The following is a 22,189-nucleotide window of genomic DNA, read 5'->3' on the forward strand; positions in this document are numbered from 1 at the left end:
ACAAGTAGGTATGAAATATGATATCAAAACCAGTACTTGGTAGGAGAGTAAAAATGCACGGTTGTTAACATGCATTTGAAATCAAGAGATCAGCAACTTAATCATACACACACACACACACATAAACGTCAATGGTAACTATAAACCAAAAATCAACAATAGATAAACATACACAAAACAAACAAATGTGCAAAAAAACTGAAAGAAATCCAAACATAATATTAAAGATAGTCCTCACATCACAGGAGAAGAGAATAAAAAAAGAAAGGAATACAAGAAATTAAAGAGGAATTCCAAAAATATCTGGAGACAAATAAAAATGAACACTGAACGATCCAAAATCTATGGGTCACAGCCAACAGTGATAGAAATTTAATCTCAGTAAGCAAAAAAAATATATCAAATAAACAACCTAACATTATACCTGAAGCAACTAGAAAAAGAAAAAACAAAACTCAAATTTAGTAGAAACATAGGAATTATAAAGATCAGAGCAGATTTTTTTTAATAGCAACTAAAAATTCAATAGAAAAGATCAGTGAAACTAAGGGCTGGTTCTCTGAAAAGATACACAAAATAGATACACATTTAGCCAGACTCATAGAGAAAAAAAAGAGAGGGCCCAAATCAATAACATCAGAAATGAAAAAAGAGAAGTTACAAACGACATAGAAATAAAAAGGATCATAAGAAATTAATGTGAACAACTATATGCCAATAAAATGAACAAAGTGATGAAATGGACAAATTCCTAGAATTGTACCATCTCCCAAAACTGAACCCAGAAGAAATAGAAAATATGAACAGAGAAATTGCCAGTAATGAAATAGAATCAGTAATAATTTAAAAAAAAAAGAACTCAACAAACAAAAGTCAAGGATCAGATGGCTTCAGAATTGAATTCTACCAAACATTTAGAAAAGAGTTAACACATAACCTTCTCAAACTGTTCCAAAATATTGCAGAGGATGAGGTCAGTACCATCCTCATACCAAAATCAGACAAAAATAACACACAAAAAAAAGAAAATTACTAGGCAATGTCACTGATGAACATTCACGCAAAAATTCTCAAAAAATATTAGCAAACTGAGTCCAACAATATATTAAAAGGATCATACACCATGGTCAAGTGGGATTAATCCCAAGGAGTCAAGGATAGTTCAACATCTTCATATCAATTAATGTGATAAACCACAGTAAAAAATTTGAAGAATAAAAACCATATAATCATCTCAATAGATGCATAAAAAGCTTTTGACAAAATTCAACATCCATTCATGATTAAAAGCTCTCCAGAAACTGGGTATAGAGGGGACATACCTCAACATAATAAAGGTCATTTGGAGAAGGCAACAGCTAACATCATACACAATGGTGAAAAACTGAAAGCATTTCCTCTAAGATATGGGACAAGTCAGGAATGCCCACTGTTGCCACTTTTATTCAACATAGTTTTGGAAGTCCTAGGCACACCAAATCAGACAAGAAAAAGAAATAAAAGTAAACCAAATTGGAAAGGAAGAAGTAAAACTGTCACTTTCTGCAGATGACATAACACTGTACATAGAAAATCCTAAAGATGCCATCAGAAAACAACTAGAGCACATCAATGAATTCGGAGAAGTTGCAAGATGCAAAATTAATATATGGACACCAAGAGGGGAAGCGGCAGTAGTGGGGGGTGGTGGGATGAACTGGGAGATTAGGATTGACATATACACACTCATATGTATAAAATAGATAACTAATAAAAACATATATATGGGTCTGCTGCATTTCTATACACTGACAATGAACTATCAGAAAGACAGATTAAGGAAACTATACCATATGCAATCACATCAAAAAGAGTAAGATACCTAAGAATAAACATACCTAAGCAGGTAAAAGACACGTACTCAGAAAACTATCAGACATTGATAAAAGAAGTTGAAGGTGACACAAAAAGATGAAAAAATACTATGTGCATGGTTTGGAAGAATTAATACTGTTAAAATGACCCTACTACCATATATATATGATATATCTCATATGCTGTTTCATTTCATGTAGCTCGTCCTACAATTCCAGGCTGAGTTTGTTTCCAGGAAAATATATTATTTCAGATACATATTTGCACACTCAAGACTCCTCTGTAATCCCAGATTATGTAAGAGACTTCTGCTTGACACTGCCTAGATTCTGAAGCTCCACTACAGGCATTAAAAAAATTATATTTACATAGGTATTTATATGATAATCAAACAATAATGCAATTACAATTGTATTATGATTTATTGCTTCTTTTGGAGCATAAAATTGTCTCATTTGCCACTCTCTTGCAAATGACTGTTTACAAATTATACTTAGGACTTAGAGAGGAATGAATCTGCAAAAAACCGACCATTGTGCAAATATCACCAATTTGCATACATCTCACAAGATTAGGAAATTCTCTAATTATTATCAAAGGAAAATAAAGCCTGGACGCTCTGCAGTCATGAATCAAGGGAATGCAGGGGACTAGAGTTAAGAAAGAGACAGTAGTCAATGCAGCAGAGTGCACCGTCCACCAGCTGGGATTACTAAAAGGCACGAAACAAATGGGAAATATGGAGGAGAGGGTTACAACGACACAAAAGTGCCCACCGAGACAAGGATGCTTTGGGTGGCTCTAGATTCAGGGAAGGATCTAGGGGAGATGTTAGTGCTATGGATGTGTTGAATCTGCTGTCTGTGCCTACTCAAGATGAAACCATAGAGACATGGACCAGATCATGAGCACCTAACATGAAACTTATCAGGGAATAATAACAGTCCTACAATCAGTAAGATGGTGATTCTGTTATGAAATAAAGCATAACCGAATCCCCAATCCTCTTCCTGTTATCAAACCTAGCATACTTCATTACTATGACATACTTGCAAATCTTGTTCTTCCAATAGTTTAGATATATATTTATCTGTTTTCCTAATTATTTGTCATTATAGTTTAAGTTGGTGGTAATTTATTTTTTTATTTTAGTAGTGACAAGTTTCTATTTAGTTATAAAGATTTATTTAATAGGCCAATACCAATTATTCAAAAGACTTAGTGATCTTAACTTAATATAGATGCTCTCGTTGAAATACTACAGAAACCTGCTACATGACCAAGTTGGATTTAAGACACACAAGACAGGCTCAATATTAGGACAGCAACAAAGAGAGTCATTTGCTTCTGTGCCTGAACAAAATGGAATACCACCTATCACAGGAATTGTTGAATAGTATCATGGTGTGCCTTAAAGTAGTTGTTATGAATCACTAATATTAATAAAAATGTGCAGGGTAAAAAAAATCACTAATTTTACATCTTATTCTCATCAATTTCTTAACATCTGAGTGAAGTAAAACCATTAGCAATGAAGATAGATGTGCGTTTTATGTTATTTTAACATACAAGATAGCTATGCAAAAATGGAATCTCTCATGTGTAAAATCTTGTGCATTTTGTTAAATTAAAATCATACATTTTCACTGATAGAATACGTTCAAAACAGAGCAACTATCACAAGGTACATTTGAGCCTGACTTCTGCTCTCTGAAACTCATGATTATACATTCACATTCCTTAAGGACTGATTCCTTTTCTTCAAGAGGGAAGAGCACCTCATCAAAATAAACCAACCACTGACGATGGCGGCAGAGGAGAGCTTCAGTCTCCACTGAGCCCTCCATACACCCTAAGCTAGAGGACACATTTCTCTCCAGCAACTGCCATTTGCATACAACGTTCTGTGCAGGACTAAATGACTTATATACGTTTCTCTTAGCCTTTACCATAAGCATGTGGTGTTACAGGCTCAAACCTGCAGTAATCCTGAACATTTAGTCTCTGATTCTGTCATTAATATGAACAACAGATTGGTTTCTGCACTTAAGAGTATATTAAAAGTCAGGTTGCAGCATTACTTGGATTCAGCACCAAGAATCAAGGTCATTGTGAATTACACTAAACTACATTAGAAGCCACAATGGGCTGATGCAGTAACTATAATCCCAAACTCTCTTTACTAGTTCAGCTCAAGGTTCAGAATTATTTCATCTTCCTGTGTGGCTTTGGCACTGGACCAGTATCAAACCCTGAAGAATCACTTTTCCTGAAATGAACATTTACCTAGATTCCTGATACTCTCCCTTCCACGGAGAGTCATCCCTTCAGATACAAAGAAAACATTGTCACCTGACTCCTTTCTGCTGCCGGGATGGTGGGCTCAGTGTGATGGTCAAGACAGCCAGTACCTACACTGGAGGGAGACAGGCATAAACCAGGTGTAGGTTTGTGATTCTCTGACCTCACCTCCCCTCAAAACTGCACACATATCTTTTCACCCGTAGGTACAATAAGAGAACAATTTGGGGGAATGGAGGATATTTGTGAAAAATTTTATCCCAGTTGTTAATTACCAAAAATAGCTTCAATCTACTAGTTATTTCCAAGGAGATCATTGAAGAGTTTTGAGAGACTCCTTTTTGTTTTGTTTTACTTTATCCCAAAAGTAAAAGTCAGAGTGTCATGTGAAGGAAGCAGGAAATAACTGAGTTGACTGTGGAAACTGGAAATACACCGGAGACTGGAAGATCTTATAGAGGCTATAAATAATGTTTGAATCAAAAGTTTGGTGGTGGGACTTCCCTGGCAGTCCAGTGGGTAAGACTCTGCACTCCCAATGCAGGGGGCCGAGATCGATCCCTGGTCGGGGAACTAGATCCCACATGCATGCCGCAACTAAGGAGCCCGCGTGCCACAACTAAGACAAGACAGAGAGTGACAGAGACAGAGAGAGAGGGAGAGGGAGAGAGAAAGAGAGGAGGAAAGAAGGAAAGAAGGGAAGGAAGGAAGGAAGGAAGGAATTGGTTCATTGAATTAAACAAGACAATATTTAAAAAGAAAAAGGTTGGTGGCACATCATGGGGAAATAGAACCAACCTGAAAAAGCTCCCAATGGCCAAGTGTACATAAACTTGAAGAGCAAAATAAAGAGCATGGAACTGAATGATAATACAAAATATTCAATAAATACATAGGATTCCATATCAATATTAAAATATAATTGTAGAAATAAATGGAGACAAGGAATATATTTCTTACATAAGGATGATGAATAATATAGGGAGTTATTCCTCTTTTAAAGTGGGGAAGCTTATTTTATCCCCTTAGCCCCTCCTTGCATATGAGATGCACTTAGTGATTTCCCTGCAAAGAATAGAGTATGGAAAAGAAAAACACAGTAACTTCACAGTGGAGAAACCTGGCAAATACGTTAAACAAGTGATTGACCACCTCAATGATAAATCATGTCAATTACCAAATGACATGACATGATGAGAGGTGGAAGCTTTCTCCAAAATAACTCATTTTTTTCTAATCATGAGGAACACATAACACAAACTCAACTTTAGAGGTATTCTAAGCAGTGCCTCATCAGTATTCCTCAAACTTGTCAAGGTCATGAAAAATAAGGGAAGACTGAGAGAGGGTCATAGAGCACAAGAGACAGGGAACATATGATGACTATATATACCTAATGTTCTGGACTGGGTCCTGGAAGAGAAGAATGACATAGGGTCAAAACTGGTGAGATGCAAATGAAGTCTGGAATTCAGCTAACACTATTGTAGCAATGTAGATTTCCTAGTTTTCACAAATGCAGCATGGTAATATACAATGGTAACTACAGAGAAAACTGGATGAAAATATATTTGAGACCTCTCTGTATGACCCTGCAGCTTTTCTACAATTCTAAAATTATTTTTAAAATATTTACTTAAAATTATATAAAAGTTTATAAGTTATGTTAACTGATTACCTCTTTGAGTTTATACCCTTTTTTATTTTCTATGGAAGGCATTTTAACTCTTTTCTTGATTTCAAGAATAATCAGGGGGTGGGGTGAGATGTGACAGGGTAAGAAAGTGTCATGGACATATATACACTACCAAATGTGGGATAGATAGCTAGTGGGGAGCAGCCACATAGCACAGGGAGATCAGCTCGGTGCTTTGTGACCACCTAGAGGGGTGGGATGGGGAGGGTGGGAGGGAGGGAGATGCAAGAGGGAAGAGATATGGGAACATATTGTATGTGTATAACTGATTCACTTTGTTATAAAGCAGAAGCTAACACACCATTGTAAGGCAATTATACTTCAATAAAGATGTTTAAAAAAAAATCAAACTATTAAACAAAATAGATTCATATATTTTACCTTCTTTGTTGTTCCAAATTTAATGAAAAGATCCTCTATAAATGTGTTTTATAGAGGTCAGAAATGCAGGAGTCCATCTTGCAACCTCTTTCTCTGTCAATAAAGGGGGTAACACAGGAAAATCTTCCTTCTGCAGAGTATAAGAATCCATTTTTCATGTACACCAAATCTCTAATCAATCATTTTCTCTTACATGCTGTTTCCCTAAAATTCAGCTGAAACATCTTCCTCTGTTCTTTGTAGTGACCCCACAGCTCATTATTCCAGTGTGTACTGGAAATTTTTCAGTAAGTTAATCTATGTCAATAAGCATGATATTTCAAAGGTCCACCATTCATGACAGCAACAGACATAAACCTAGGTTTCTCAAAATAATTTCCATTGAAGCAGAACTTCCCAGACCACATTTTAAAGCCTAGATTCCTCCTTCACCTTTGGACATTCACACCTGTGCTATCTGCTTTATTCATTCTCACCTACCTGAGTGTATGACTGTTGTCTCCTTTTCTTCACATCCCAGCTCTTACTTTTGCTCAAAAAAGGTGACCAGGTTCAGCTTAGAGACAGCAAGACCTGTTTATTCAAAAAAGGAACATGACTCATCCTGGGGATTCTACAATTTCCAATCCAGTACTGTGTTCAGCAGAGAAGAGAGGACACTACATGTTATAGAAAATTATTTCACCAAATAGTATTTCCTGACAGCCACTTTAAAGTACATAGGGGGACTTCCCTGGTGGCGCAGTGGTTAAGAATCCACCTGCCAATGCAGGGCACACGGGTTCAATCCCTGGTCCAGGAAGATCCTACATGCCACAGAGCAAATGAGCCTGTGCGCCACAACTACTGAGCCTGTGCTCTAGAGCCCGCGAGCTACAACTACTAAGCCCATGTGCCACAACTACTGAAGCCCGCGCGCCTAGAGCCCATGCTCCACAACAAGATAAGCCACCACAATGAGGAGCCCGCACACTGCAACAAAGAGTAGCCCCCGCTCACCGCAACTAGAGAAAGCCTGCACGCAGCAGCGAAGACCCAACGCAGCCAAGAGTAAATAAATAAATTTATAAAAATAAAAAATAAAATACATAGGAAGCAATTCTCATTTGCAGATCCTTAACTCTACTTCCAAAAATAAGGAACTCTATCAAAAATAAGGAATGGATACTCAACTTTAAGATGTGGCAAAAACAGTATTTTATTTCATTTTATGAATATCTAGAATTATCACTGATTTAGAGTGAAAGATGCAGATCAACTCAAGAAATGAGGACAAGATGAAACATCTTGGAGATTTTCTTTGCATCAACAAACCCTTATTTCCTTGAAATGATTGCATTTCTCATTTGTGCTGATTATAGCATTTTAAGATAATTGAATCAATACTATACAACTGTTGTTTTATTTTCCTGAAGATACAAAAAGTTATAAAGAACAGAATAACTGTGACATGACTGTGGAATAAAATGAAAATTTACAAAACAGTTACTAACAAAAGCCAGTATCTCCAGTTAGTAACAGTTAGTACTGTTTTGTAAATCTTCATCTTATTCCACAGTCATGTCAGTTATTTCTAGGTGTCTTTCTCAGGCCATATGATACAGATAAACCACATGGGTGCATCTCTGAAGGCATCAGCACAGCGCCTTTACCTGCTACCCCACACTCAGAGGCAGAAGGACCTTGAAATGCAGAAAGGCCAAGGTCCCCTATCATTTGTCATGTGACAGATTCAGAAAAAAATGAGCTCCTACATGGAGACCAAAATGTGATATATTCTCCTTCCCTGTTTTCATATGCCCTTCCGCCTCACAGTCAGTCACTAATTCCGCTACAGCAACGGGGAATGTGGGTTGCAAGGACCACATGTCTTTTCTTGAACCAAAGGCTGGACTCAGCTCTCACATCACAAATATATCTAAGAGCCCTCTTGCTTAACTCTGGTTTCACCCTGGAATTGCCTGGAGCATGTAGTTTTAAAAAAAACTTATTTGTAATCATCTATATAAGTTATGTTGTTCACCTGAAACTATGTTGTACTATGTTGAATCAAATGTAACACTGTAGGTCAATTAAACTTTTTTTTTTTAATGTGCTCTCAGGCAGGATCTGTGAAGGAGGTCACAGGTGATACTGGTTATTAAAGCTCACCATGTCATCTTTACTGTAAGCCAAGAGTGATAAGCATTTATGTAAATTGTGCCCCTCAAATTTAAATATGCATACAAAGCATTCCAGGACCCATGGAAGAAACTGTGGTTCTGCAGGTTTGGAATGGGGCCTATGAATTGGCATCTTTATCAAGTTTCTTATTTGTGCCGTTTATCAAGTTTCTTATTTGTGCCGATGCTGCCTCCTCAGACCCGTTTTTAGTAGCACTGCATTTACACTATACAATTACCACGAGGATGTAAACACCGGGGCTCACCTTTCTGTCTCTTCTTCTTTTTCCCTATGATTGATTAAAAAAAAAAAAAGTTTGCATGTAATATTAGCTAACTATTGATGGTGGAGGAATACAGAAAAGAAGGGTATCTTAGAAGTTCAGAGATTTTTCATTGTTTTCTGTTTACTTTCACTTCTTTTTCCTAATAGGGTAGATAAAGTTTTACGTTTATGAGTAAAAGTCTATCAGTTTTTCTAACTGGATGTATTTTTTATTCTCCCATCAGCGACATGAGAGATTAATTGTTCTGCATTCTCACTAAAACTTGATGTTCCCAGTCTGTGTTTTATTTATTTATTTAATTTAGGCATCTAGAAATTTGAGGTGCCATCTGACTGTTGTTTCCCTGGTGTCTAGCATAAATTAAAAAATGTGATATATATGAATGAAAATTACTCAGCCTTAAAAAAAGAACACCCTTCTTTTTGGGACAACATGAATGAAGCTGAAGTACATTATGCTAAGTGGAATAGGCCAACACAGAAAGGAAAATACTGTACTATCTCAATTATATGTGCAATCTACTAAAGTCCAACTCATAAGACAGCAGAATCTTGATTGTCAGGAACCTGCTGTGGAGGAGATGGGAGATGTTGTTCAAATGGTACAAGAATGTGGTTCTGCAGGACAAATAAACTGTAGAGATCCAAGTACAGGCTGGTGAAACAGTTCATTATAGGGTACAGTATACTTGAGATTTGCTAAGAGAGTGTATCTGAAGTGTTCTCCTCAGAAAAAAATGCAAATAAGTGAGATGACACATATGTTAATTACCCTGAATGTGGAAATCATCTCACAACACACATGTACATTTTTGAACTTGAACAACTACTGGATCTGCAGGAATGGAAAGCAGGGTGCTGGATGGGAGGGGTCATGAAATGCAGAATTTAATGAGAAATTAAGACTCCGAAACATTCAGTATTTGCTCTTCACATATCTGCTTGTGGGTTTCAGCAAAATGTGAGCACCTTCCACTGAGGCGTGGGAGAAGCAGCCAACCAAACACTGATCTCCTGTGACCTGTGCAGTGAGGGGAGGACCCAGGGTAGGGACAGACCTGGACACAGCCTCTTGAGGGTGTAGATCTGGGCAGGGCTGGGGAAGGAGCTGGCGCCCTGCACTGCCCTCCCTGTCTCTGGGACATTTCCCTCACTGTCTTTCCTAAGCCTGCCCAACAGAAACTTAATTTCCAAAGTTCATATTATTTTAACCCATTTAGTCACTTCCCCACCTATTTTATAAAATAAAATAAACAGTTTAACATAAACAACATTTTCTGGGACAATTATACTAGAAACTCTTTTCTTAACAAGTTCAAAGAAAAACAAATCGTTGTCATCATCATCACCATCATCATAACATCTTCTGACAGTTGATGGCCCCTCAAGGGGTGATATCAGGACGTACACACAACAGCGAAAGGGAATTGGCCCAAATGAAGCCAAAGTCCGCTACACATCACTCCTTTTTTTTGAACCATCCACACAATCCTGAATTCAAACAATTAACCATTTGCAACAGCCTTTGTGTCAGGCTCTGTGAAAGAGTTCAGGTCACATCAGCCATTCACAGATATCTTTTCACATGTTCCCTGTGCTACAGAACATGTATTTCCTCAGAGTGGCCACGTGATAGAATTCTAACCAATGATATAAGAGAGCTGTTCAGGGGAGGTTGATATTCCCCAAATCAAAAAAAAGTGGCTTCACATCAAAATCCCTTTGTGCTATCAGATTCACACAGCTCCCTTCCTGTTGCATGGAACAGGGTTAGATGTTTGACTGGGGCAACCATACTGGGTCATGAGAGAACCAAAATGTGCAAAACGCCTGCATGTAGACAACACCAGAGAGAAGAAGTAAAAAAAAGAGAACGTACCTCATGAGTTTTCTCAGCCATTTTCTTCAGCTATGAGCATCTACCTATATGCACTGTGTACATAATACCAAATATACATCTTTTCTATGCATATGCATTAGTCCGTTCTTGGTATAACTGAAAACAAACCACTAGCTGCAGAAAAAGACACACGATTATATTTCACTTATACCAATGTTAAAAGTGAGCATAAACTGCTACCCAAATCCATTGTATCAATTAGCACAACTGAAAAACAATCCTCTTTCCATTCCAGGCAAGGTTGATAAAAAGACAGCAAGGGCTATGAAAAAACTCGGGAACTTCTAGCATAAAAATGAAATAAACTGTTTGAAAAAGAAACGCTCCCTGCCTCTGACCAATGAACTCTTCCCCCAACTATTTGACGCCTGGTATAGAACCCAGAGCACATGACAAGGCCATCACTCTGTAGAGAGGAAGTGAGGATGCTTCCTGCCACCTGTGGGTCAGCTTCCCTGGAAGGTCACTCGTTTACAGTAGATATATTTTATGTTGTGGGGATGTACCTGGCACTAGTTTTCTGTTAAACCACAGCACATGCCGTGCTGACCTGCCTATCACAGTGTCCAGAAGGCTTCCTCATCTCCACATCTAGTCTGCCACGGGACATTTGAAAGCTATGTTCACAAAATTTGTTTCATTGCACACCCCTTCTCCATCAAACTGCCACTGATCTGAGCCTGGGAAAATGTAATAATCTCTGTATATGAACAGCATCCCGTCCTCAGTACTGCCCAGGAAATATTTTAAATCATGAGTACAGTATCTGATTTCCTCGATTCTCAGGAACACAGCACATTTGGCAAGTCTCCATCTCTGTCATCTGTACATCAGAATACACCACCACCAGCTGCCTAAGACCTGGCGTGAATATGGGGAGCTTCCTTGCACTTTCTTACCTACATTTCCAAAGTACTCTCCATATTTACTTTCAATAAAAAAGTAAATCTCTCTAAAACAACAATGACAAAAAACACCATTGTCTTATTTTATCAGTCTTCACACATCGCCTAGTGCTGCCTGAGTTAAAATTCTGGTCCACTGAATCTGCTCTACTCTTATCACAATTAAGTAATCACAATGTTGTATTTGAATCATATAACTGATCTCAAATTCCTCACTTAAATTTCTCATTGCTTTAGAAAAAATTGAAAGTACACACGAGAAACCTGCATGGATGACTGCGGGTGAGGAGAGCAGTGAGAACCCTGTGTCCATAACGGAGGCAAAGAAGGAGAATGACTGTGATTCATATGTAGCAAGGATGGCGATGAGGATAAATTTTAAAAGAAACTGGAGAGCTTCCCTGGTGGCGCAGTGGTTGAGAGTCTGCCTGCCAATGCAGGGGACACGGGTTCGAGCCCTGGTCTGGGAAGATCCCACATGCCGCGGAGCAACTAGGCCCGTGCGCCACAACTACTGAGCCTGCACGTCTGGAGCCTGTGCTCTGCAACAAGAGAGGCTGCGATAATGAGAGGCCCGCGCACCGCGATGAGGAGTGGCCCCCGCTCGCCGCAACTAGAGAAAGCCCTCGCACAGAAACGAAGACCCAACACAGCCAAAAATAAATAAAGTAATTAATTAATTAAAAAGAAACTGGAAATAATCAGGAAATGAAACAAGTAGGTTTTTCTCCTAAATTCAGGGTGTGTCAGTTGTGCAGTCCAAGAACAGGTATCCTCTCTCCACATGCAGAAATCATGCAGTTCTTCATCCTGTACATTTTCTGTCTTTTACATCATGCTTCAGCATCACTCAAATTGGAATATTTTTCTCCTAATTTTACAAAATGTATTAAACACCCATCACCATCACGTGTGTTTGTTCACCTCATATATATGCCTAAATAACCCCATGACTTATGAATTCTCCAAGTTTTCACCTGATCTAATTTTTACAGTAAAGTGAGTAACTTTGATAATGTTACATATGAGAAGTGGAAGAAACAGTAACTGAAGAAAAGTCATCTTCGTTTTCCTCTCCAATTAAGAAGTAATAAAATGTATTAATTTTAAAAATCAACTTAATATGCTCACTGGGGAATTATGCTCATCTTTAAATTAATTTCTGAACACCAAAAAATTAATGAAAACCATCCTAAAAATACCTCAAGCATATAATAAAAGCAATAGTTCATGAGTTTTGGACAAATGAAATCATAAACTAGATTTTTCATGATTAATGGGCAAGTAAAAAGATGGTTTGAGAGCATCTCAACCATAATTCGTGACATATGGAAAAAATGAATTCAATGTAATGTAGACCAAATAGATTTATACTACAAATCTACCAGTGTCTTGAGTTTGTTAGCAATTCATCCACCATTTTGAAATTACCAGTTGTGATACAATATTTCTAAATTATTTCTGAAGCTATGCATATACACAAGCACTCTTCCTTCTTAGTTTTAGCACTCCTAAATATATCTTCATATATTTACATATTGCATCCCCTGTAGATCAAAACCATGAAAAACAGTTTGTGTTCCCTCTGCTGAGTAAAGAAACATGTGCAAAGGAAAATATAGTGTCAAATATTACAAATATCTGCTCAGAAGTTCAGAAGTATGGATTTTCATTACACTTGTTGTGAATTTGCCAAATTAACATTTTAAAAATAGAGCCCTCGCCAAAGCATGGTGAGCCCCGGTTCAGTAAAAGACCAGAAGGGAAACTGAAGTAGATGACTTTATTACTCACAGGTCCTGAAATAATTAATAGCAAACCTTGAGGGCCCGTTCATGAAAGCCAAGGCAAGATGCAGGCAGACAGCGTGGCAGTACTTGGGCTCATGCCTTCGTCAGTGACAATGGGTGAAATTCTTTGGGTTTCCAGGCTTAAGTGTGTATTGTTGAATTAAAACCAAAATGAGCAGGATTCTCATAAGCTCTGAGGGTCTTACTGAAGGGTTCCATGAGAAGAGGGACCAGGGTTTCAGGAAGATAGCAGATCACAAGGGCTGCTGGGGAAGACACAGCAGGAACTTACATTTGCCTGTGAATTTGCAGCCAGTTTTCTAGTGCATGTGCTCACAGGAATGGCTGGTGTCAGTTCAAGGCACCTGCAGGTTGCCCGGCTACACAAAATGATTGCTGAGGAAGCAGTATCAGGCAGTGGTTTTGGTAAGCTCTCAACAATCCTCCTGTATAAACCTTGCTACACCTACCATAATGTGCCAGCAGTTACAAACAGGAGGAAAAGATACAATATACAAATTATGAAAAATATAATCTCAAACGACTTGAGTGCTAAGACCAGTAGAAAAGGGACTACTATAGATGTCATCCCACTCTGTCCTTAAATAGTTTTTTTGTGATCATCTGTTACCTAAAATAATGCTTAAATAATATGGAAGAAGTTAACTTTCATTTATTATACAAGTTTATCATATTATTTAAAAATGAGTTTTATTAATTAACACACATTAAGTTCACATACAGCCTAAATAAATCTTTAACAATCCACTTATGATTCTCTATCAAAATACAGATTACAGAAATTCAGAGTCATTCTTGTTCTTCTGATAGAATGATCTGAGATTGTGATTTATATCATTTACAAAAAAGAGGCTAATTATTTAGTAAACATGCATGTACATTACTTTTATAACCACTTATGGAAGGGTTACCTATACTTTTCTTGGATATCAATAAAGTAATTTGAGAGTTGAATGTTATTAATTATTGTTTTCAAATAATCTCAAATAAAGCCAATATAAATACACTGATAACAATTATATCTGTCCAAACATTCATCTCTTGATCCTGTGATCAATACCAACAAATAAATTTTATAAGTGTTTGTCTTTAGATTATTTTCTACAATATTCTGATTTAAAGTAATGCCGAAAAAGAGTTATTGACTGAATGCTTTCTACTACGTATTCTGGTATTTAATCAGATTTTATTTTTGATTAACTACTTACATTTTTTCATCATTCAAGTTTCTTTCCATTATGAACTCTCAGGTGTCTTCTAAAGTATATATTTAGGACTAACATCTTTAATCACTTACTACATTTGTAGGGTTTCCCCCCACTGTGGACTCTCCGATGTCGAGCAAGGTGACAATCCTGGTTAAAAGCTTTGTCATATTCTCTACATTTGCACAGTTTTCCCTAGTAGGAAAATGTCTAGAAAGTTTTGAGAGCCAGTTAAAGGCTTTGGCAGATTCCCTACATTTGTGAGGTTTCTCTCCAGCACGAACTAATGCTGAGTAAGATATGAACACTGATTAAAGGCTTTGCCCCATTCTTTACATTTGTAAGGCGTCCCTTCAGTATGGATTTCCCTATGTCTTCTTAGATTTAATGACTGATGAACGCCCTTCCCACGTTTATTACACTTGTAACGTTCCTCCCTAGTATGAATTCTCTGATGCTGAGTAAGACTTGAAGACTGGTTAAGAACGTTACCACACTCACTGCATTTGGAAGTCTTCTCTCCAAAACGAACACGCTTAACACACAGTAAGATTAGAACTTTGATGAAAGACATTTCTACATTTATTACTTTTATAACGGTTCTCTGAAAATTGAATTCCCTGATGTTTCATAAAATTTGAGTCTTGGTCAAAGTTATTCCCTGTTTCAAGGCATGGATAACTTCTTGCTCTGTTATAAATATTCCTGTGATTGTTGAAGATAGAGCTCTTGTTTAAGGTCTTACTCATTTTATTGCACATGAAAAGTTGTTTCATATTACCTATACTATGATAACTATAGAACAACGCTGGCTGGATAAAGACTCTCCCATTATTATCAACATTACAGGTTTTAGAATAGGGAGAAATTTTTTGTTGGTTAAGGAATAAAGAACACTTGCTAGTGGATCTCCCAAACTGATATTGGGATTTTTTTCTTCATTTTTAAAACTCTTGTTTTCATATGTGAGTATTTGCAGTATAGACTAGATGACTTTCCGGGTTTTCCAAATTTCCATTCAGAGAATGTATATAATTTTAAAATGATGTGCATTTTTACATACAAATACATATTCTTCTGCCAAAGTTACTGACTTAAAGTGGAGTTTTTCCCAATTTGATTTATATCCTTGGTTTATTTTGGCAGTAATGTTTTTCCTATGGGAAATTTTCCTAATATGATTATATCCATAATAACATCCTTTAGTCCCTCACATGCCTGCTTACATTACCAGTCTTTCATTAAGTGTAAATTTCCAAGGCGACAGCTTTCAAATTTTCTGAACAGCACTTTTAAGAATAAATCTTCTATGTCTGGCTTTTTTGGCATCAAACCTGGGATGTCATGAAAAGATACAGATGAAAGATACCAAATAAATTATCCCACCTAATAATCTCAGTGAAGATACTCTACAGTATTAGGTATAATTGACAAATGGTTACCTAAATTAAGAATAAAACAGAAATGACCCAAGTAAAATCATAAGTGAAAGCAGAGATATAATAAATAATGCTATAGAAATAAAAGTAATTATAGGAGGGTACTATGAACAATTATACAACAAATTTGACACTTAAAAAAATACATAAATATCTAGAAAGATACAGCCTACTTAGACTTCAGCATGAAGAAATTTTAAAAATCACATTAAGCTTGCGATTATTAGGTAGACAAAAATACTAATTTTAAAGAATTCCCAACAACAACAAAAAAATCTATGAACCAGATGAATTAACTAGATAATTCCAACAACATTTCAGGAAAAATTAATATAAATTCTCAACACATATTTCTGAAGTTTGGAGAGAAATTATCAGGACACTTTCTATTAAGCCAGCGTTACCCAATATAAATTAAAGCAAACTACCGGAATATAATGAAGATTATACATGAAAAGACCAAAATTATCAGTATATTCAATAGTGGAAGGCTGAAAGCTTTTCCTCTATATTCCAGAAAAATGTAAGAGTGCATATTCTCACCACCTGGATTCAACATAGTACTGGATTTCCTAGTCAAAATGATCATACAAGGGAAAAAAGGCATCCAAACTGGAAGGGAAGGAGTAAAATATCTCTGATTACAGACAACAAAATCTTATGTAGAAAAACCTAAAGCATCCACATTAAAAAGAAAATAAGCACAGAAATCATAAACAAATTTAGCAAATTTCAAAATACAAAATGAAACAAAAACTTGTTGAGTTTCTATACACTAACAAAAAATAATCCAAGAAAGATATTAAGAGTATATTTTCATTTACACTAGCTTCAAACAGAATAATATATTAGGCATTAATGAAGGAAGTGAAAAACTTGTATGATAAAATTTGTTAAAACTGTTGGAAGTAACTCGAGAAGATATAAATAAACAAACACACATTCCATGTTCCCAGATGGGAATACTTATATTATTAATTGTCAATACTACCCAAGGTGATCTATAGATTCAGAACAGTCTCTTTCAAAATCCCAAAGACACCTCTGACAAAAATAGAAAAGTTCCTTCGAAAATGTATGTGGAATATCACAAAACATTGACTATCAAAACTAACCTGATAAAGAAAGTGGAAAGTTGGAAGCATGACACTTCCTGATTTTAAATATACTCCAAAGCTATAGTTATCAAAAAAGAGTAATGCAAACATGCAGACAGAAAAAGAATAATTGATGAGCATAGAGAGCACAGATAGAGGTCTCATATTTATGTCAAAGAATCTTGAACCAGCCTATAGCACACAACTGGAAATGGATTGTCTCTTAAACAAATGGCACTGGAAAAATTGGATGTTTACATGTGGAAAGAATGATGTTGGACTCTTACCTAATGCCACATACAAATGTTAACTCTAAAAGGATTGAAGGGACTTCTCTGGTGGTGCAGTGGTTAAGAATCTTCCTGCCAATGCAAGAGACATGGGTTCCAGCCCTGGTCCAGGAAGATACCACATGCTGCAGAGCAACTAAGCCCACGCACCACAACTGCTGAGCCTGCTCTCTAGAGCCTGCAAGCCACAACTACTGAGCCTGCACACAACTACTGAAGCCCATGTGCCTAAAGCCCGTGCTCTGCAATAAGAGAAGCCATGGCAACAAAAAGCCCCCGCACCATGACGAATAGTAGCCCCCGATCTCTACAACTAGAGAAAGCCCATGCACAGCAACGAAGACCCAACACAGCCTAAATAAATAAACAATAAAATGATCGAAGATTTAAATACAAACCTATAACTTATAAACCCCCTAGAAGAAAACATAGGAGACATTTTTTATGACATTCGATTTGGCAATGATTTTTTGGATATGAAACTAAAAACTCAGGCAAGAAAAACAATACAGTTGAATGGGATGACAACATATGTAAAAACTTGCCCATGTTAGAGGAAACAGTCAATGGGGGTGGAAAGGCAACCTGCGGAAGGAGAGAAAATTTTTGCAAAGCATGTATCTGCTAAGGAGGTAAGGTATAAAATATATAAATAACACCTAGAACACAGTAACATCAAAAAACAAGTAATACAATGTATGGGCTGAAGATTTAATAGACATTAATTCAAATAATATGTACAAATAAACAACAGAAATGTGAAAGATGCTCAAAATAAGTAATTATTCTGGAAATAAACAACACGACCACAATGAGGTATCACCTCATACTGATTAGGATGACCACTACATATATATATATACATTCATATAGTATATAGCAAATGTTGACAAGGATATGGAGAAATTTGAATCCTTATGCATTGTTCAAGGAAATATAAAAGAGTATAACCAGCATAAAAAATAATATGGAGTTTTCTCAAAAAATTAAAGATAGAATTATATGATCCAGCCCTCCCACATCTGGGTATGTATATAAAGGACTTCAATGGAGCATTTGTTAGAGATATTTTCACACCGAGTTACTTTGTAGCATTACTCACAAAATAAGTAATAGATGGAACCAGTCCAATATTCATGAATACATGAACGGTTAAGAAATGTAGCATATACATACAATGGGTCATTATTCAGCTTTGAAAAAGTGATGGATCTTGTCACATGATACAACATGAATATATCTAGAAGACTTTATGTTGTGATACGCAATAGTCACAAAGGAATGGACAGTATATGACTTCCTTTATGTGAGTACTCTGATAATGAAAAAGTGGAATGTTAGTTGACTCAGGCTTGGAGTACAGAGAAATGAGGAAGCGTTTGTTTAACAAGTATTCAGTCAGTTTTTCATGATGAAAATATCCAGAGATCGATGGCACGATCACGTGAATATAATTAACACACTGAACTGTACAGTTAAAAATGGTTAAGATGATAAATATTATGTTTTTCCCACAACTAAAAATTAAATGCCCAAAACAGAAGTGTAAAACATCAAAAATTACTTCTTTTTTTGATATTTCCCTTGACTTATGGTTACTTAAAATCACTCTGTGTAATTTCCATATGTTTGGGGATTTTCCAAATATCTTTTTATTATTGATTTCTAATTAAATTCCATTGTAGTCAGAGAATATTTGCTCTTTATTTTCATTCCTTTTCTTATAAATTTATTTATTTTATTTATTTCATTTTTGTCTGCGTTGGGTGTTCGTTGCTGCGTGCGGGCTTTCTCTAGTTGCAGCGAGAGGGGACTACTCTTTGTTGTGGTGCGCAGGCTTCTCATTGCAGTGTCTTCTCTTGTTGCGGAGCATGGGCTCTAGGCGTGTGGGCTTCAGTAGTTGCAGCACGTGGGCTCAGGAGTTGTGGTGCACGGGCTTAGTTGCTCTGCAGCATGTGGGATCTTCCTGGACCAGGGTTTGAACCTGTGTCCCCTGCACTGGCAGGCGGGTTCTTAACCACTGCACCACCAGGGAAGTCCCCCAAAAAATTACTTTTAATTCAAAATTTTCTGTCATACAAATAACTTCATTTAAAAAGTAGATGAGAAATTAAGACTATTTCCATAACTACTCACCAAGACAGAATAAAGCAAACAGTGATCAATAACCAAGAAGACAAAGTTGATAAGTCATAAGCACAGTAGGGGTAATAATTAAACAAACAATCACATATATTATTGGCAACATATGGGAGATTCAAATTTGAATTCAACACCACATTGTCTTAAGTGTACTGAGTTGAAAATTATCATTTACAGACATGAAATATAGGTTAAAAACAAAATGAAATTAACTAATTTGGGGGAAACACACTATAAAAAAGGAAGCATATTGTTGTGGATTTTCTAAAGAAAAATAAGAGAAAATTTATTGACCTGAATTCTGAATACAACATATATGTACTGTTAAAAAAGAATCTTTCTAATTAACAATAATTTTCATCTGTGAGGTATAAATTAGGAGTTTGGGATTAGCAGATACAAACTACTATACATAAAATAAACAACAAGGACCTACTGTATACCACAGTGAAATATATTCAATAACCTCTAATAAAAATGGAAAATATGAAAAAATATTTATGTATAAAGGAATCACTTTGCTGTATAGCAGAAATTAATACAACATTGTAAATCAACTATATTTCAATTAAAACTTATTTTAAGAAAGTAAGTTTTATGCAAATTTTAATCCTTATATACTTCCTATGTTCTGCATTCCAAATAGTGCATTGAGTAAGGCTCACTTATTACATATTACTATTTAGTAAGGCTTTCTTATCAATATAGGGAACAGACTCTCCTTTATTTTTTTTCCAGAACTCTGAGGAATTCAAGACCACTAAGGTCATCCTGTCTATTTATACATTTTCTTAATCCTATCCAAAAGCTGATCCTGCATCCAAATGTAAATGAATCACTACATTTTCCCATTCTTCCCTAGGAGCCTGAAACCCAACTCCACCACTATGGGACTCTTGGATATGAATGCCTTCCTGTGTTAATCTCTCAAAAAGGGAGTATTTTCAATACTTGAACATCATTAATTCATGGTGAGAATTCTTCAGACTCTATAGAGAACATGGAGGCTGACTATCAAAAAAAGGTTCTGGGAAATAAGAGAGAATTATTCTAAAATGCTGTTCTTGACTATCACAAGAATAAAGGAAAATAAAAGTATTTGAAAACAACCTCTCTGGGGACTTCCCTGGTGGTGCAGTGGTTAAGACTCCGTGCTCCCAATGCAAGGGGCCCGGGGTTCAATCCCTGGTCGGGGAACTAGACCAGGGATGCTGCAACTAAGAGTTTGCATGCCACAACTAAGGAGCCCACCTGCAACAACTAAGGAGCCAGCGAGCCACAACTAAGACCCAGCGCAACCAAATAAGTAAACAAATAAATAAGTAACAACCTCCCTAGGCAGTGAGAAATGGAATATTTCCTGTTGTATCCGTAAACAAAGGATGCCACAAGAATCAGCGACTGCAGCCCTCCAATGTGAGCCCTTGAGCCCTGAAAAAACCGAGGAAGGAAAGACTACCTGACATCTAGCGGCCATCAGGCTGCAGCCACTCCCTACGGTGAGCCCTGAGGAAACTCAGGATTGTGAAAACACAGGATACAAGCCCCAGATAGGTGAGATGCATATCAAAGGAATGATTTCAGTGAGCCCAGACATCTTCCCATACATAGAAAAGCACTAAATTCCTTAACTTGGGCTAGCTGGTTTTCTTTAATTAACAATAATCTTTTGATGTTCCCAACTACCTGCCCTTTGTTGCAAAACTCCTATATATCCTAGCTCCCCTCTCACCCCTACAGCAGTTCTCTTAGAGTTACTTGAGATGCTGGGCTTGAAGTCCTAAAAATTCCCACCTTATAAAATATAACTCTCGACTTTTAGGTTGTGAATATTTTTTAAGTCGACGGCAGGAACATCAAAAGTTCGTGATTAACGTTTTGTAGGTTCTCAATCCAAGACACATCAGGAGGAAAAGCAGACACAGCTTCTGACCCAGGACAGGACATTTACCTGAGAAGCTGCCATTTCCGCCTCTCCTTCCTCCTGCTTTAGGTCGTTTTCTCACCAGTATTATGTTGAGGAATCACATCAGCCTCTTGGGAATATACCTTCAAAGATGTCAGCACAGCTCCCTCACCTGCTCTCAACACACCCACAGGCAAAAAGGACCTTGAACTGCTGAAAAGAGCAAACTCTCCTGTCCTTTGTTTCAAGAGAGGTTTAGGAAGAGTCAGCTCCTACAGGAAGATCAGGCTGTGAGGTTCTCCTCGCGGTCTGTGCATGTTCCTTCCTCATATACATGTTCACAACTTCCACTACAATGAAGTGTGTGGGCTGCACTGACTTTCCTCTTCCAAACTCAGGTAGAGCAGACACTGCTGCCTCTTCTTGGACTAAAGCTGGGGCTCAACTCTCACAAATATTCCGAGAGCCCACATATTTAACCCTGGCCTCATCTTAGAATCACCTGGAGCACTTAATTAGCACAACACTGATGCTCTCACACAACCAATAAACAGACTCTGTGTTGAAGGCACAGGTGATGCTATTTCTTAAGACTGGTTATCTGATCCTGGTGGGAAGCTGGAAGGGAACCACTTAGCTAAACTTTTCTTTTTTTTTCCCTGAATACAAATGAATACAAATTTTTTTTCCTGAAAACACAAAGTGAATACAAATCCTTCTGTGATCAGTTCCCCACTCTAAGAAGTTACGAATCTGTAGGTTTGTGGTGGAACCCATAAATATCACCTTTAACAAGTTCCTTCTTGGTGCAGGT

General features: G+C 37.0%; 1 long non-coding RNA gene across 5 annotated transcripts in view; it reads right to left on the bottom strand.

Moving 5' to 3' along the window:
- Nucleotides 1–22,189, bottom strand: part of LOC309629124 — a 128,929-nt gene that overhangs the window by 83,083 nt on the left and 23,657 nt on the right. For all 5 annotated transcript variants that reach the window (XR_014244857.1, XR_014244858.1, XR_014244859.1 and 2 more), the window contains exon 3: nucleotides 6,713–6,805. This is a non-coding gene — a long non-coding RNA (uncharacterized lncRNA). The remainder of the gene's footprint in view (nucleotides 1–6,712; nucleotides 6,806–22,189) is intronic.

Source organism: Balaenoptera borealis, assembly GCF_965194805.1.
Source record: "Balaenoptera borealis genome assembly, chromosome: 5".
In the NCBI taxonomy this organism is placed as follows: domain Eukaryota; kingdom Metazoa; phylum Chordata; class Mammalia; order Artiodactyla; family Balaenopteridae; genus Balaenoptera; species Balaenoptera borealis.